Here is an 18,566-nt window from a genome sequence, read left to right on the forward strand (position 1 = left end):
AGTCATGCTCGGTACTGAGCGTAGAGCCTGCTTAAGATTCTCTCCCTCTCCCTCTGCCTCTCCTCTGCTTGTGTGCATGCTCGCTCTCTCAAAAAAAATTCCATGTTAATGACACTTGTGCACTTTCTGCAATATTTAGCATCACTAATGTGAACACTTTCCTTTGTGGATTGGGATTATTCTCTATCATAGATCAAGGATAAGCAAACGATAGGGCCAAGGAGGTGGATGGAATCCTGTTTACGGCCACCTCTGTGCTGCTTCTGTGGGGTGTCCCCTAGAGTCAAGCCTGCACTCACTTGTCTCGTGTCCCCTGCTGGCACCTCCAAAATGCAGGGCGAGTCTTACCGCCCATGTTCAAGAAGTTGCCACCCCAATACATTCACACACTGTGGCATTAATAATAGGACTCCTAATGACTGATGTAACCTGTAGCAGTACGCCTGTGTGGCTGTGACGTCCAGGAGATCAGTGTTCCATGGGAGAATCTTTTCTTCACTTTGCATATTAATTTTTAAAAAAATATAATTATTTGTCAGGGTGCCTGGGTGGCTCAGTCGGTTGAGCGTCCGACTTCAGCTCAGGTCGTGATCTCATGGTTTGTGAGTTCCAGCTCCGTGTCAGGCTCTGTGTTGACAGCTCAGAGTCTGGAGCCTGCTTCGGATTCTGTGTCTCATTATCTCTCTGTCCCTCCCCAACTTGTAGTCTGAGTCTCTGTCTCTCAAAAATATATAAATATAAAAAAAATATATAATTTCTTGTCAAGTTGACACACAGTGTGCTCTTGGTTTCAGGAGTAGATTCCTGTGATTCATCGCTTAACATACAACGCCCAGTGCTCATCCCAAGAAGTGCCCTCCTCAGTGCCCATCACCCATTTTCCCCTCTCCCCTACCACATCCCCCCATCACTTTGCGCATTCTAAGCAACAAAACCTAGGCTGAAACAGTTAGCATGTAGTCACGGATCTAGTGGGAGGGAGAAAGAGAAGGGGAACAAAAGCATGTTTTAAAACTTAAGTTGTAAAAACAAAATGATTTACTCTATAGTATTGAATGTATCGAAATGAGTACTCTTCCAAAACTTTAGTTGCTATGGGCTTAAATGCTATCGGTCATCTGCTTTCTGTCTGTACTTCTAGTTTCTTGTTACCAGAAGTTGGGGCTGACACTCCTCAGTGAGCAGAGTCTCTGTTTTAGTTTAAATCAGAGGGCTGCTACTTTCAGAGTCATCCCGGGTCTGTGGATCCTCTTGGGTTTGTCCCGTGACCGTCTGCGTTGAGATGGAATGATTTTTCACTTGAGTCCAGTCATTATTGAGTTACCCATCTTTGAATCTGGAACAGCTCAAAGCTCACTTTGCACTTGACTGTGCTTGTCTCGGAAATGCTGAAAATGGGCTGGAGGCTTGTTTTATTCCTTAGATAGAAAATGACGTGCCTGTTCCTTTACCTTCAGTGAGCTCAGTTTTTCTGTCATGTGTGTGGGTGCACACATGTCTTTTACTGACTCGAAAGCTCCCTTCCCTGGACCTAAAGTGATAGTTTCTCTTTATTAGGATGATTCGTATCAAATCTGCACTGAAAAGAGACTCCCCACCGTACAAAGTCATAACTCATTCTGCAGATTCCATTGCAATCCTTTGAAATCAGTATCCAGGAGACAACATTTAATGGTCTAATTTATTTTTGTTATTTAATTTTTTTTTTATTTTAGGAGTGCTTCCATGTTCCCCAAATTTCTATAAAATTATTTCTTTCCCAAGATAAAGTACATTTTAATAAATTTTATTCTGGTTGGGATATTACAAGAAAAAGGCATTTAAGTGGTGCCTGGGTGGTTCAGTCAGTTAAGTGTCTGACTTTGGCTCAGGTCATGATCTCCTGGTTCGTGGGTTTGAGCCCCACATCAGGCTCTGTGCTGACAGCTCAGAACCTGGAGCCTACTTCGGATTTAGTGTCTCCCTCTCTCTCTACTCTTCCCCTGCTCACGCTCTCTCTCTCTCTCTCTCTCTCTCTCTCTCTCAATCTCAAAAACAAATAAACATTGAAAAAAATTTAAAAAGAAAAAGACATTTAATAAAAATATTTGGGGAGGGGGGCACCTGGGTGACTCAGTTGGTTAAGTGTCTGACTCTTGGTTTTGGCTCAGGTCATGATCTCATTGTTTCGTGAATTCAAGCCCCTCATGGGACTCTGAGCTGGGAGCATGGAGCCTGCTTGGGATTCTCTGTCTTCTCGTGCTCTCTACCCTTCCCCCACTCTCACTGTCTCTCTCTCTCAAAATAAACTTTAAAATGTCTATACATATTCAGTTATTTCATTCAGTTTGTTATTATTGGCACATACGTGTGTGTGTGTGTGTGTATAATAATTGTAAATGCTTTGAATTCATTTTTCGTAGATGGAAGATTTTATGTTCAAGAACGAAACTGAGGTCATTTGTGAAGACCATCTCTGGGAAGGTGTTGGCTCTCGGCCTATGGACTCTCTCCCGAACAAGTAGGGGGTAAGAAAGATAAGATTTTATGATTTATTTCATATCCAGTATGCTTGTTCTTTAAGAAAAGGATTTGTGGGGGACTTTTGTGTAGCTGTATAATGGCTAACTTTTAATCAAAATGAATTTCCTTTGGAGTATCTTAAATCTTCCTGTGTTGGTATTGAAAGGATAGTAGGTAAGTGTTAGGCATGGTTTCTGGTCTTTGTGTATGACTGCCTTGCATGGCTATCAAGACTAGCAGTGAATCTTGTTCATGGCAAGTGTTGACCTTGAAATTGGGAGGATTTAGACTCCACAAAATGTTGTGTATGTTTCCATTACCAGTGTGAATTTTTAAGTAGTGATGTGAAATATTCTTGAGAATACGTGCTTAAATTTTCATAGGAAGAAGAATCTTGGTTCTCAAGGAAGGTCAGCATCAGATACGTTTGTATATCAGATTAGCATTGTTTTGGGGGTGGCTCAGTCAGTTAAGCATTCACCTCTTGATTTTGGCTCAGGTCATGATCTCGTTTTATGACGAGCTGTGAGTTGGGCTTTGTGCTGACAATGTGGAGCTGGCTTGGGATTCTCTGTCTCTCTCTCAAAAGCAAAACAAAGCAAAACAAAACTTAAAAAATATTAGAATTGTTTATGGCAAGTAGTAAACAATTTTTTTTAATTTTATATTTAAGTAATTTCTGTACCCCATGTGGGACTTGAACTCAGTTCAAGAGTCATGCAGTCCTTCATCTGAGCCAGCCAGGCACCCCAATTCAGTAGACATTTAAAAGAGAAACTGAAGAGTGTGCATTTCTAACGTTGTTCATTAAAATTTCTAACATAATGTATTTTATTAGAGCCTCAAATACAATCCGTTCCAAAAACAAACTTGGCAATCTCCTTGGTATGTTCGTCTCACAGGAGGCTGGATTTGTAAGCCTTTTGTATACATTACAGGACAGGTTTCTGTTCCGTGTTCCATAAAAATCCGAAGCTAAAGGGGGGGATTTATCCATAATTGATGCCCCCTATAGCAGAACATTTTGTGAAAATTTGAGAAATTTAATGAGTTTGAATATTTAAATTAATACTTGAGTGAATTTCAATCAGTTCTTTAAAATTCTGCTTTGTATGTTTTGTATTTATTGAGACCAGCATTGCACCTCTATTACGTGTAATACAGGAGCAGCCAAATATTGGGAGGAAAAACCCACATCAGATTTAAAATATTTCCTCATGAATTTGGTGTTTTGGGGGAGATAAAATGTCATACTTTCAAACATGATACATCTTGTTTATTTCCATAATCGTTGGAATAATTTAAACATGCAAATACATATTTGGACAACTCAATAGGGAAAAAAATAAATGTCTGTCAAGACTGTTAATATTGTGTAACCCTTGTAAACATTTCAGCAAGTCTTTCAACTGTGTTGGGAATAATTGTGCCCATGTAAGTTTTTGATCAAGGGTTTCAGTAAAAATGTTTGTCATGATGAAATGCAGCCTATTCTCCAGTAGATTATTGGCTCTTTTGTGTTGCCATGGCTGATTCTCCACCACCTTTCCGATGCTGTTTGGATACACGGTTTCTTCAGTGAACTGGGAAGTATAAATTGGAAATATATTGAGCAAATTGTTCAAGGTGTCTTGTTCCAAAGAAGGAATAATTCCTCTGTTAATATTTTATAGCTTCATGCTAATGAGGAGATTCTTTAGCAAGAGAGCAATTTAGGCCACAAAGTAGAAGTAACTTTGTAACTAGGAGAAGAAATGAACACTGAAGTCTTTGCGGGAATGTTGTGGGCTTTTTCAGTGTTTTCAGCCTCTGCTAATAAGGCATCCCGCTTAGTTATCAATCTACTTGGCCATCACTAGCTCAAGGCTTGATTTTAAAACCTGAAAATCTTCCTTAGTTAAAGGAGAGCTGGGATGAGGCAGAGGTACATTAAAGGAAACAGTACAAATGAGCTCTGTTAGCGATGATCAAAAGCAAAATGTGAAGAAATTTTAGCAGGAAGAGGAGGGCTATCCTTTTCTAACTGGGGCTAATGAGTTTTTTTCCCCTTTGGATTCGACTAAGGATCTCACCTCAAAGCCCCTGGGTGGGAGGTTCTCGTTCTTGTTTTGGTTTGAAATTTTATCCTCAAAATGAAGTTTCTAAAATATATTAACAACGTGGAAAGAATAGTGAATTGGAAATCGGCGAGCTAAGCATCTTTTTCGGGCTGTGCCCCTAACCGGCTGTGTGACTTTGAGAAGTTACCTGACATTACCTGCATCAATGGTGTCATCCCTAGAATGAGAACATGGCAACCAGGTTTACATCTTATAACATGATTTCATATTTCTTTGGAATCATATTGCCCTTGGAGCTGTGTTAAAACCTCGTCTTTTCTGTCTGGAGGGTTCATTTACTTATGCTTCCCTGGTTTAGCAACATGATATGGGATCACTGTGCAGTAAATATTTTGTTTTATCAGGTAGTAACTCTTCAGCAGGCCTTCCTAATCTTATGAGCCATGTAACAGATACACCTGTCACTGATAAGATGTCCTATGAAATGCAAATGTTACTGTTTTTCCACAGACTTCCATGTCTAATCATGACCTTGAGAACTAATGTGATACCATTTTCACATGCTGGAATTTGACCTTGAAAAAACAAAATATTTGTTACATTTATCCAAGCTGCTTTTTTTGGTATCATTTTTTAATTTACACTCTAGTTAATTAACATATAATATAATTGGTTTCAGGAGTAAATTTAGTGATTCATCACTTACATGTAACACCCCGTGCTCATCAGAAGTTCCAAGCTGCTTTTGAGTATTTTGCCCCAACTCATCTTGAGAGATCTTCTAGTAATTGTGTTGCACAAGAATTCATGCAAACATAACTTTTGATTAAAAGATGCTAATATTGCCAATTTATGGGATGTAAAGATATAAGAACTGCTAGAATAATATATGAAATGAAATCTTGTTAGTATGTTGTCATTAAATTGAATTTGTTTAAACTTGGGAATTCTTTGTATATGGGTATTTTAGAATACTGGCAAATTCTATAAAAGTAAGTTTCAAACTGAGGTACATATAGCTCTGAGGATAGATTGAGGGTACATGACCAAGGGCAGTTTTATGAAATTGGATTTTCAGAACAACTTAATAGTTATGTCAAACATACATGCACTGCAGTATAATTTCATATGAATATTAATTCTTTTATTCTAATATACCCAAGGACAGAAGGTAATTACTGTTGTTTTATTCTGTTATTATTCCCTAAGATTAGGTGCAGTGTATGTTAAAATAGAAGACAAAGGTGTGAGGCACCTAGTGAGTGTGTTAACTTATTAGTATTTACCATTGCTTATTATTTAACACACAATACAGATTATGGAGAACATTTTGTAGAGCACATAGCTATTTCTGTGAGATTGGAGACATTTTAATGGCAATGGATGACTTTAGATAAGAAAAATAATCTTCAAGGGATTTGCTCAGTTTATTATGTGAATAGCAGAACTTTGAATTTCTGTAAAAGCTAATTATCTCTTGCTTTCCTCCCTCTTTGTGGGTATCATCCTGAATGAAAGACATACACTAGACAATCAGAAGTTTTGATGTTGCTTTGACTTGGTCCTTCAGTGCAGAAATAGTCTTAAGAGTGAATAGTATCCAGTCCCTGCCTTGGTGGGGGATAACTTGCTAGTATGTGTTCTATGGATCAGCTTAGGTAACAAGATGACAACATTGGTCCTTGGAGCCAGTGGCATATATTACAGTGTGTCTAAAAGAGGGAGCCGAGCATTTGTCGAAGCAAGTTGCTGTGTGCAGCCCACATGTAAGGGCTTGTAAATAATGAAGCTACCTACCTCATGTTTGTTTTCAAAACCTGACTTATTTTAAGACATTCTTTTTATCTTTGATTTTTGAGCCATTTGATTGTGTGATTCTCTGCAGTTTTGTTCATCTTGTTTTTTGGATTTATAGAGATTAGTGGGTCTGTAGGTTTATAGTTTATCATACTTGGGAAGGTTTTAGCCATTATTTCCTCCAGCATGTTTTTGTCTCCCTCTTTTACTGCTTCCTTTGTGGGAGTGGGGGGAGTCTGGTCGCTTATACGGTGGACTGTTGGAAGTTGTACCACTGACCAATGATGCTTTTTTCATTTAAAAAAAAATATTTCCTGTTTCACTTGGATAGTTCATATTGCTATATCTTCAAGTTCAACTATCTTTTCCTTTACATATCTAATTTACCATCAATCCCATCCAATGTGCTTATCATCTCACATATCAGTTTTTAGCTCTCAAATTCCATTTAAGGTCTTTTTAGATCTTTCATGTTTGTACTTAATTTGTTAACCATGTGAAATGCAGTTACTATTTTAATGACCTTACTTGCTAATTCTAATGTCTGTGTCATTCTCAGTCTGTTCTGAGTGATTGATATCTAACCTCACCCCCAGCATGGGTCATTTCTTGCTTCTTTGCATGTCTGGTTATTTTGACTGGATACCAAACATTGTGAGTTTTGTATTGTTGGATGCTGGAAGCTTGGTGTTTGCATAAATACCTTGAGGTTTGTTCTGGACACTGTTAAGTTTCTTGGAAACAGGTTGAGTTGTTGGGGGTTTGGTTTTTAAGATGTGTTAGGTGGGAGTTGTGATTAGACTAGGACTGATTATTCCCCAGACTTGAAGCAAAAATGTTCTTGGTTCTGAACCCAGTACCCTGTGAATTTTCAATTTTCAACATGGTTGGTGGGGACAGGTGTTATTCCAGGCTCAGTGTGAGCACTAAGCATTGCAGCCCCTGTCTTCTCATTTGGTTCTTTTTCCAATGCCTCCTGAATTTTCCTTCCCTGCGTGCACTCATCGTTAGTTTGCTGAATAATTGCAGAAATTCTCAGTAGATACTCAGCCGCCTTCTTGTTTCAGCTCTTGACTAGCCTGTCCTGTAGTCTTTAGCCACCAAGGCCTCTCTGGACTTGCAGTTCTGCTGCCTCAACTTTTCCAAAACGCTGATGAGAAACATTTGAAGCAGAGCTAAGTGGCTCGGTCGTTAGGTCCAGGTATGAGAACAGATCTGTCTAGTATTCACGAGCTGACCCCAGACCAGGAAGCCATAAACAGCTATTGCTGAAATATCATACGGTTGTAATCTTGTATTTTTGTTGTTGTTGTTTTGATAGCATTGTGGCTGTTAATTAATGATCGCCTGTGCAAGAGGAAAAACAGATATTTAATTGAGGTGAAATATTATGGCCAAAGTGATGGTTGAAACACAGTCCAGTCCCACTATACCTTTGGGCAAATTTGAGATGATCTAAAGTATTGGGGTTTGAGATAAAAGGGTAGGTATAACTATTATGAATATAAGTACAGATCTACCTTTATCATTTGAGAATATATTGACTTTTTAAAAATAAGTCATGATAAATTACAGTAATTTGCAGTTTTAATTAATATGGAATCGTGCTGTGAAATAGTCAAGATATTGTTCATATAGCTAAGTAATCAGCGTTTCTATGGGGTAATAATCTCAGTAGCTCTGGAACTGCTACTCTTTACATTGTTAAATCCAGTTTATGACTTTTCTATCACAGAACAATAGGGAATGCATTGCCTTTGCACTTGTGATAGGACCATGGGATTATGACAGTTAAGGAATCTGATTATCAAAATGATTTAGTTACTTGCTCCAGGTTCATGTACAGCTTGGTGATAAAGTCATTATGACTAAGTTTTTGTTTGTTTTAAAATATTTAGCTTATTGTACTTTCCCAGTCTTTACCATTTTATCATTTCTTGTCTGTCCCTTTGGCTATAGCATTTAGGAGCAGTACCTTTATTAAACACTGTTCTTTAGCTTTGGGGAATGATTTATTTTTCATATATATTTCAGAAACTCTTTAAAGTTTTCTTTACTTGCATAGAATTCTATTACCTTGCTCCCACATCCAACTAAATCAAAAATATTTTTCCTCATGTGTTAATTTAATTGCCAAGAATATCAGTAATATTTTGTTTGTTTTCAGAATCGGTTACAAATTTGACTATTGCAATCATAGTAACTCGCAATTAAAAGGGTTTTAAAAGACTAGTATATGCTATGTGTTTAACAAAACAAATAAAAACAGTTTAAAAACCATAATTAGTACATGATGCTCTAAAAAGTTGAATAGATCTTTGATGAATATTTCTTCTTACCCTCCAATATTCAATTACATTTCATAGTAGAAAGACCTTAAAACGCTAACATGGAAAAGCGATCTATAAATCTTATTTTTAAAAGTGAGGGGTAATATAAAATAATTACTATTTTTAAGATAAACAGATGAGCTAGCCAGAAAGTAAGAGAAATTCCTCCAGGTCAACAATGAAGATGAGGTGGAAAGGCAGAATGGTGCGAGGTCCCTCTGGCATCAGCTATCCGGGGGCACAACCAATCTCAACATCACATAGGCCTTCTTTAATTATCATATAGGGTGGAACAAGAGACAAGGTTTTGAACCTTTGTAAAGTATGAAGGTTTTACTGCAATTCTCTCATATAGCCAATTTTATCGAAGGGCTACAATTTTAGTGAAGAAATGGAATTGAAAATAATTCTGGTCACTGTCAAAGAGACCATATGAAATCTTGTCTGTCTTCACTTGACTGCTGAACAGGATAAAAATCACACCTAAGAATTGGTAACAACAGGCCTGCTTTCAATTTAATGTTCAAATATGCAGTCTCTGTGTTTTGCAGGAAACTTGAAGCTAAAAAATTAATGAGTGATGCTGGGTTTAAAATAACCTCGGACACCTGGCAAAACAAAAATAAAATACTGTGGAGAAACACATAGTACGATGCTTTCACAGTCTGAATCAAACCACATGAGAAAAAAACTTTCCAGGAGTAGAGGTCAGCAAAAGAACAAACAGCAGAAACAACCCCCGATTTGCAGTCCTTGAATTAGCTCCTGTGGATTCCAATTAGTATGTTTACATTATCAAAGAAATAAAAGTAGAAACAAGCAGGATATATACCAGATCAAATAAATATACCAGAATATACCAGATCAGGAAAAAAAAAAAAAGACAGATTTTAACAGAAACAAAGAGAAATGAGAAATTTACATTTAAAAAGTAAAAACAAAAATACATATGGATTCTTCATTTCAAATGCAGGGGCTGGATTAAATAGGAGGTCAGATAGTATACACAGCTGAAAAGTGAATTGGTAAACTGGATGATAGAGACCTAGTAAATGGGAAAGTGAAGATCAGAGAGGAGAACAAATTTAAGAGTGGCAGAATGAGAAGTATGATTCGAAAAGATCATGCATGAAGCTCTTCTAAAAGTCGATATAAGACATGAATATTCAATTTCTAAACAACTCCACAAAAGAAATTCACAGATGCGCACAAAAATAATACACAAGATGCCAAAATGCTGATAGGTATAATGACATATACAATTGTAGATATAATATGCGTTGTAAATACTTATACATACATATATATGTATATGTATTAAATGACCTTCTAAAGAGAATGGCGAATTATGTGTGTAATATTCATGAAGTGAATATGCCAGAGAGAAAATGGATTTACGCTGAATTTATAGGAGCTTTATGATTGCACATGTCAATGTGGATAAGTTTCAAAACATAACATTAAAACAAAAGCAAATTGCAGAATGATTCATTCAGCAAGACACTATAAACAAATTTCAAAAATGTAAAAACTCTGTTGTCTTGAGATTTCACACATGAGGTGGCAGTGTAAATAAATGCAGAAGAATGACAAATGCCAAATTCAGTACAATTTGTAACTGTGCGTACGTATGTGTGTGTAGTGAAATGATCATAGGAATAAATGGCACTTTTCCCACTATTTTTATCATTTTCTTTTCCTGGAAAATTGGGTATATGGTTATTTTCTCACATTATCCTCTGTGCCCTTTAGATGAGAAATAGTTTATCACTCTAAACAGAGAAAATGGTATATAGTGTTGGAGACAGCAGCTATTGACGATACTCGAAGAAATTTTGCTCAAAAGAGGGGAAGGACAGAAAGGAGACAGTAAATAAGGAGTGATTAGCTTTGGTTTGCTTGTTTTGTGGACTTGCTTGGTTTTTCTTGAGGGGGGTGGGGAGGGGACATGTTTGTATGCTAAAGGAGGGACCCTTTTCTAAAGTGAACTCTTGAGTATGTGGAGAAGAGGAGTCCAGAGAATAAGGAGCCATCCTACTATAAATAGGAACATGGGCCCTTCCTTCTTCCATTGCAACCATCCATTCTGTGCTAATTATCCAAGACAGATGTCCTTTCACCAGCCCAGGATCCTTCGGTTTCACTGAAGCATGTTATCCTTCTAGCATTTTGTGCAGCTTTGGTGGGTTGGTCAATACAAATGTCTCTTATTTGTCTTATTTGTTCATTTATTTATATATTTTAATTTTAATCCTGATATAGTTAACATGCAGTGTTTTATGAGTTCCAGGTCTGCAGTAGAGTGATTCAGCCCTTCTGTACATTACTCAGTGTTCCATCATGATAAGTGTTCTCTTAATCTCCTTCGCCTGTTGCTCACATCCCCCCCACCCCCCTACCCTCACCTCCCCTCTGGCAACCACCAGTTCTTTTTAAGAGTCTGAGTTTTGTATCTTTTTTTCTTTCTCCATTTTTTTTTGTCATCTTAAATACCCCATGTGTGAAATCATACGGTATAGGTCTTCCTCTGACTGAGATTTCACTTAGCATAATACTCTCTAGACCCCTCCGTGCTGTACATGGTAGGATTTCATTCCTTTTTATGACTCAGCACCGTTCCGTTGTGTATGTACCACCTGTTCTTTATCCAGTCATCTACCAATGGACACCTGGGCTGTTCTCGTAATTTGGCTGTTGTAAATGATGCTGCAATAAACAGCGGTGTGTACATCTTTTTAAATTAGTGTTTTCTTATTCTTGGGGCAAATACCCAGTAATAGAAAGACTGGGTCATATGGCAATTCTCTTAATTCTTTGAAGAAGCTCCATACTGTTTTCCACAGTGGCTGCATCAGTTTGCATTCCCAACAACAGTGTACAAGGGTTCCTTTTTCCCTATATTCTCACCAACAGTGGTTTCCTGTGTTGTTTGTTTGCTTGTTTGTTTGGTTGGTTGGTTTGGTTGATCTTTTTTAGAGTCCACAAACAGGGGAGAGGGGCAGAGGGAGAGAGAGAATTCCAGGCAGGCCCCATGCTCAGCACCCAGACCGACATGGGGCTGGATCCCATGACCCTGGGATCATGGGATCATGACCTGAGCTGAAATCAAGAGTTGGACGCTCAACCCGCTGGACTACCCAGGCGCCCCTCTTGTGTTTTTTATTTTAGCCAAATGCCTTTTATTTTTGGTATTCCCAGATGTAGCATATAACCGGAGGTAGATAGTGTTCTTAGGCTGAGGCAGACCTACAGTGATTTAGTTGTTGAAGATAAAATTTCTTTCTTTCCCACACAATAGCTTAAGCTGGTTCTGGTTTACAAGGTTATTGAAATGAATGATCTAGGATAGTTCCCTCCTACTTAGCCACCATGCCCTAGGGCCTTGTCCTCGTCCGTTTGAACAAGCTAAGCGTAAAGCCCCGCTGTGTTCTAGCGAGACAGGATAAGGGGGGAGCTGGTACTTGAGCATCAAGAGTAGACTGGGTTTGGGCCACGTCACTCACACTCCGGGAGAATCCAGTCACATGGCCACGTGAGGCAGGGGGTGGGGGTGGTGCGGAGAGGAAGCTGAGAAATGGTCATGAGATCAGGAAATACAGTAGAGGATTTTGTCAGACAATTTGTTTCTCGTTTCCCCAAGTCCCTTTGCTTTCTTCATGGAATATGAATCTTGACCTGATGACCTGATGACACAGGGAAAAGGCAGGTTAGCAGTGCCAAGAGTAAACCGAACCCTCATTGCTGCTTCTTAGATCACTGTGGCAAGCGGTTTCCTCTTTTCTTATGTGAGGTTTTTCAGCTTCTCCTCAATTCTTCTATTAGCACTTTCATGTAAATCTAACATACGCTTTCTCTTGCTCAGGTTAACCAGATTTGGGTTACCTGGCTTACATACAAAGAATACTAACGATTACAAAATAGAACATGAAAGAGAGGAAGTCACTGCGTAATGTACAATGTGGGGGGGCCTGAAGCATCGTCTGTAGGCAGAACACTATGTACTCAGGGAGCTTCCAACGTCAGAAATGTCTGTATTATTATTTGCAAATATATGTTGTTTAACCCTGTTTTTTGTACAGTCTGATCCCTTCTTACGGTGTTCATCTGTAACTTAATTCAGCCTTCTCTACTAACTTACGTGCGTCTATGTATGTGTGGATTAAATGCATGTTTTTAAAATGCAATATTATCTTAAATTCCATTTGACTTTCAGATTACATAATATTGAATTGCAGGTGCTTGTATTTCATGTGGATTGGATAAGAATCTGTATTTTTAATTTTTTGAAAACAATTTTAATGTTTATTTTTTAAAGAGAGAGAGAACACAAGCAGGGGAGGGACAGAGAGAGAGGGAGACACAGAATTGGAAGAAGGCTCCAGGCTCTGAGCTCTCAGCACAGAGCCCAATGCGGGGCTCAAACTCAGGGGCCAAGAGATTATGACCATATGACCAGAGCCAAAGTCAGATGCTTAACCAACTGAGTCACCCAAGTATCCCTGGATATGTTTTTTTTGTTTTTTGTTTTTTTTGTTTTTTTTTTTTTAAGAGAGAGCATGCACGCATGGGGGAGGAGCAGAGGGAGAGGGAGAGAATCTTACACAGGCTCCATGCCCAGTGTAGCGCCTGATGCAAGGCTCTATCTCGTGACCATGAGATCATGACCTGAGCTGAAATCAAGAGTTGGATGCTCAACCGACTGAGCAACCAAGATGCCCCAAAACTTATTTATGTATTTTTTTACAAGTGGGCATTTAAATTGCTCGTTATAATGAAATAGATGTCTATTTAACTACCCAAAGCATAAAAATGTATAATTAAACCCCCAGAACTAAAAAGTATAGATCCTTTGGGACTTTGGTTCATATATTGTTGAAAGACAGACACACACACATTCTACATACCTTTTCTAAAAATAATCACTTTGTATCACTAGGGGGTTATGTACTTTTTATTTATTTATAATTGTAATAGGTGTCATATCATGTGGGCTCACTAGAATTTATCTAAACTGATAGAGATTTGGATGTTAAGTGATTTGTTAATGATTTGCAAATGATTTATACCACAAAGAATAATGATATAGATTTAGTTTTGTAATTTATGACTTACAGGTCTTGTTGGGGTAGGTGATATGTTGTTGATGAATAAAATTCCCAAGATTAAATAAATGCTATAAAAATGAGGATTTAGATGCATAGTAAGTCAGGATCATATTTTTGTTGCCCTAAAATACAGTTTTATTCAGCTGTGAAAGGTCTTAGAAGAGCAAAACTGATGGTTTGTTTCTCTGTCCAATTCTACTCTACCTTAGAAAAAAAAGATTTCTGAATTCTGAGAAGTAGCTGTAAATAAAGGCACCAATAGAAATAGCTTTAAAATTAATTAGTAATAATTTTCTTCACTCCTCAAATTATCATAGGGAACTAAATTACGTAACTATCATAGATCTCTACAAAGGAAGTTTTTAATTAAAACCTAAAAGTCATTTAAGCGATCACACACAAAAGATTATGAATATAAATTCTTTTGTTATTTTCAATATAAATTGTTATCATTTGATTGGATCGCCTTGTGTTTTAGTATGTAAAACCACTTTAAATGCAAATTCAAATAATGACTATACGCAATTATTTGTATGTATTCATTGCTATTCAGAACATAAATCTATGGAAGCTTAAAAATAAATATTAAGTCCGTTTTTAAAAATAATTTCTCACTTTCTGATATGTAAAAATATGCCCCATCAGTTTAACTGTTATGACCCAGGTTTTTGGGGGAGAACAATGACCATATTGAATATGCTGACACATTTGGAAATAACATTGGAAAACATTAAATTTACTACTTATTTAAACAAGCTTTGAATAGATATACTAGTTATTCAAAAGCCACTTGGCTTAGCAACATTGACAAAGCCGTGACCTTGTTAGATGCTCTACTAACGATGACCTTGACATTCACTTGAATAAAGAGCTCTTCCAGGATTTTTTTTTGGGGGGGGGGATGAATGGATTCATCCACGTATACATTTTTTTTTATTTTCATTCATTACAATTTCAATATTAAAAGCTTTTAGGTGATGAATCATGAGCATCTTAAGGAAACTGTTTCTCTTTCAAATTTTGGCTCATATTTAACCTGAATTTCAGATACTCCCAATTTCTGACTCTCAGCATATTAACAAATCATATAATGTGCATATTTAAAGTATTTTTCCTAAGTTAGTAACTTCATTGGCCCCACACTTTTATATGCCTCCCTTCCCTCTTCTGGGAAGCATGTATGAAAGAATGTCATGAATATGAGAAGCTTGTGAAAGTTCAATGGTGTCTTAAACTCACTGTACCAAAACTTATCACTGATAGGGAACAAGATATTGCTACAGTTAATATCACGAATGTGGCATAAAATTCAGCTTCTATTAATAATGAAAAAATGTCTTCATTGGGCCAAATGCCACTTAGTAGAGTGTGATTTATATGCCTGCTGTTTAAAGAATATTTTAGAGAGTATATATCGTAATAGAACAGCATTTGCTTATCAATATTTCTCTGAGATTATATAAACAAGTATTGTTCAGAAATTTCTCATGGGAATTTAATGCAGCCCTCCTACATCATAACTCAAGACTAGCAAAATCCAGGAAGGGTTGTTGGTCATTGACAGATGTACAGGAAATTCCAGTGTTGTCTCCAACAGGAGAAGACACATGATTTTTTTTATGACTCCTCACTAAAAGCTATTTAGCAGGAACTTCATCTGCCCAATATGTTTTTCCTGCTTCCTTTAGACCAAGGGCCAAAGAGATCAGATGATACTCTATTCAAAACGTACTTCTATGTGGTCCCTTAGAGGATCAGGCAGTCCTGAAGATTATCAACTGGTCTGCACTTCTTCAGATTTGCTCTTTACAAGAAATGCCAAGGGAAGGAGGGAGGCAGGATGGAACTGATTTGACTGAAGCCTCCTGTCTTCTGGTTTGGGACTTGGGGGTAGAAAACAGAGAACTTTTAAGTAGATGGTCCTTTCTTACCATAATGTATAGGAAAGTTAAATAGTACAAAAGGAAGTCAAAGGTTGGCTTTGCAAGAAAGTGTTAGGTAATAGTATTTGGTTTTCTGGAACAAGCTTATTTTAAGCAGTGAGAGAGGAAAGTGTCTCATGATAGAATATCAAATACTATGAAGTTAAAGGACTGTGATATGAACAGAATTACCCACAAGACACCAGGAGCTATCAGAAGACCTGAATAGGAAAGACACGAAGGACTCAGTGCGTGATCTCCAAACCTGTACTCCTCGATGGGTATAAGTGACGTAACAGTTTTATCCAAAAATGGCAAACACTGCTAGCCTTATAGTCAATGCAGAGTAAAGTTTTTTGAAGGAAGAGATGTCCTAAAAGGAGTAGTTCAACAAATATCTACAAATGCACTTGCGTATGCTTAACTGAACACATGTATTAACGGCCTGCCTGTTGTCACTTTCGTGTGGGAAGATCCTTGATTTAAAGGATGACCGAGGGAGGACTTTGCCTATACTCTGGGTACCCATGGTTTGCTAAATTTTAGCCACCTCTTGTTTAGGCTGTATTGATATAGCTGTAGCTAAGAGGGCAGTTCTTATAAAGGATTTTAGCTTTTGTTTGTTTCTGGCTTTTCCGGCTCATGACACTGTACTGTGATGTCCAAATGTTTTGCTATCACCCTTGTCATTTGAACTACGTTCCATAATAAAGAATGCCATTTAGTTCTTGGAGTCAGCAGGAAATGCTGGTATGTTCATAAGGATGCCCAAGGTGATTTCCACTAAGAGCTGGGAGAGAAGACTTGAGTTGTATATGATTTAAATATTTTGGAAGATCCTCCATGTTATTCTTTGGAATATTTGATCGCATGGTGATTTATGTTCCTGATCCTTAATGCACAGTGCATTGGACAGGACTTCAAGGAGGCCTGAAGTCTAATCTCCACTTTTTGCTAGACCATGGGATTTTTTATGAAGCTTAGTGACTTCATTTGTAAAATAGGGACACACCTATTTTGCACAAAATGGGTCCGTATGAAATGAGAAAACATACACACTAAGTTGTATCTGCCACATGATTTGTTGCATGAGAAAAGGTGATTAAATCTGAGTTTGTCAGCTGGAAAGTGTAATCTTCTAGTGCAAGTGTGCAGAGGTAGGCTTGTCTAATCAGTGGTCTTCAAACTGGGGTAGCACTTTCTAGGTTCTAAACCTCCATTTCCCTTCTGAATGGATCAATCTGAGAACAGAGTCAAAGCCAGCTTCATCCCAGGTTGCCATTCTTCTCTGGTATCTCCTCTTTCACACCATCTTTTTCCTGCTGTGTGCAAGAGACAGACTTTATATACAGCCAGGCTTTTAATCCACAGTGACTCTCACCCCCCAAGGTTTAAAAAGGTCTCAGAAATACCAAGAAGACACACAAAATTAAAAAAAAATATATATATATATACGTATATATATGTATATATATGTACGTATATATATATACACATATATATATACACATATATGTATGTGTATATATATATACACATATGTATATGTGTATATATATATATATATATATATATATATATATATAGTTCCAACAACCTGATAATGATCTAATAAAACTTTCATAAGATGGGTGATTTCCAACTTTGCTTTCAAAAAAAAAATGGAAGAGCAATCAAACTTCCAGCTGATAATTATGAAGACAATTGCTATAAGACTAGCCTCATAACAATGTGAATGTTTTAGAGAACTAAGCATCATAAAATCAACACCCATTCCCTTCCCGCCCCATTTACTTCTGTAAAATAAAAGTGTTGGGATGGAATTGATGTAGAACCCTAAGCCTAGCAAAAATAATGCTCCCCTTGGATATATGAACTAATTAAAAGCACCATCAATATCACTAACAGGAGAATTTCCAATAAAATTATAATAATCAGGTATCAAAACATATTTGTTACAGGTTTTAAACTAATTCATTCAAAAGCCTGTTTGAACACAGCCATATGGTATACAAAAAAAATAAATATCCTTTGTATTCTATTTGCATATCTTCAGGGTTAGTTAAGTCCTAGGCACCAGCTGCAGTGTGGACAGAGTGAAATTGAGTGCAGGTTCAGGGTTTGATTGTCAGAACTCTCATTCTCACTGTGAACTCCCCCCACCCCCAGCCTGCGTCCCCCTTTGGCCAGGAGCAGTTGAGTCCTAGCCTCTGGTCTTGGTGTATTTTTTTCCCAAGCAGAGTCAGAGGGCTGAGAGTATGTGAAAATACGCCATTCAGGGGTGCTTGGGTGGCTCAGTCAGTTTAGTGTTCCACTTCCACTCAGGTCATGATCTCATGGTTTTGGGGGTTTGAGCCCTAAGTCTGGCTCTGTGCTGACAGCTCAGAGCCGAGAGCCTGTTTCCGATTCTGTGTCTCCCCCTCTCTCTGCTCCTCCCTGCTTGCACCTGCGCTCTTTCTCAAAAGTAAATAAAAATGAAAAAATTTAAAAAAATGCCATTCAAGTTAAAAAGCAAAGTCAAAACAGGTTTCACGGTTGCCAAAGTTTAGAGAATTGTGACTAATATTAGCATTTTACCTCAGTGCAACAGCTTTACATCGTCCTAGGTGTTCTTAGTAGTAATCGTTCTTAAATGGGGAAGATTAGGGACTAACTACAAGTTTTTTCAGAACACACGGGACCACAACCCCCTCTGCACCCTAGCGCATATCATTATTCTATCCCCACATACTCCTTAATTGAAATAATAATTAAGCCATGTCAGGCTGTGTTTTTCAGTGTTGAGAAAAAAGGTGAAAATATAAGTTCTTTATTTCAGAGTTTACTAAGAAGCACATGAAACGTAATGGT

The sequence above is a fragment of the Prionailurus bengalensis genome, chromosome D3 (genome assembly GCF_016509475.1).
Source record: "Prionailurus bengalensis isolate Pbe53 chromosome D3, Fcat_Pben_1.1_paternal_pri, whole genome shotgun sequence".
In the NCBI taxonomy this organism is placed as follows: Eukaryota; Metazoa; Chordata; class Mammalia; order Carnivora; family Felidae; genus Prionailurus; species Prionailurus bengalensis.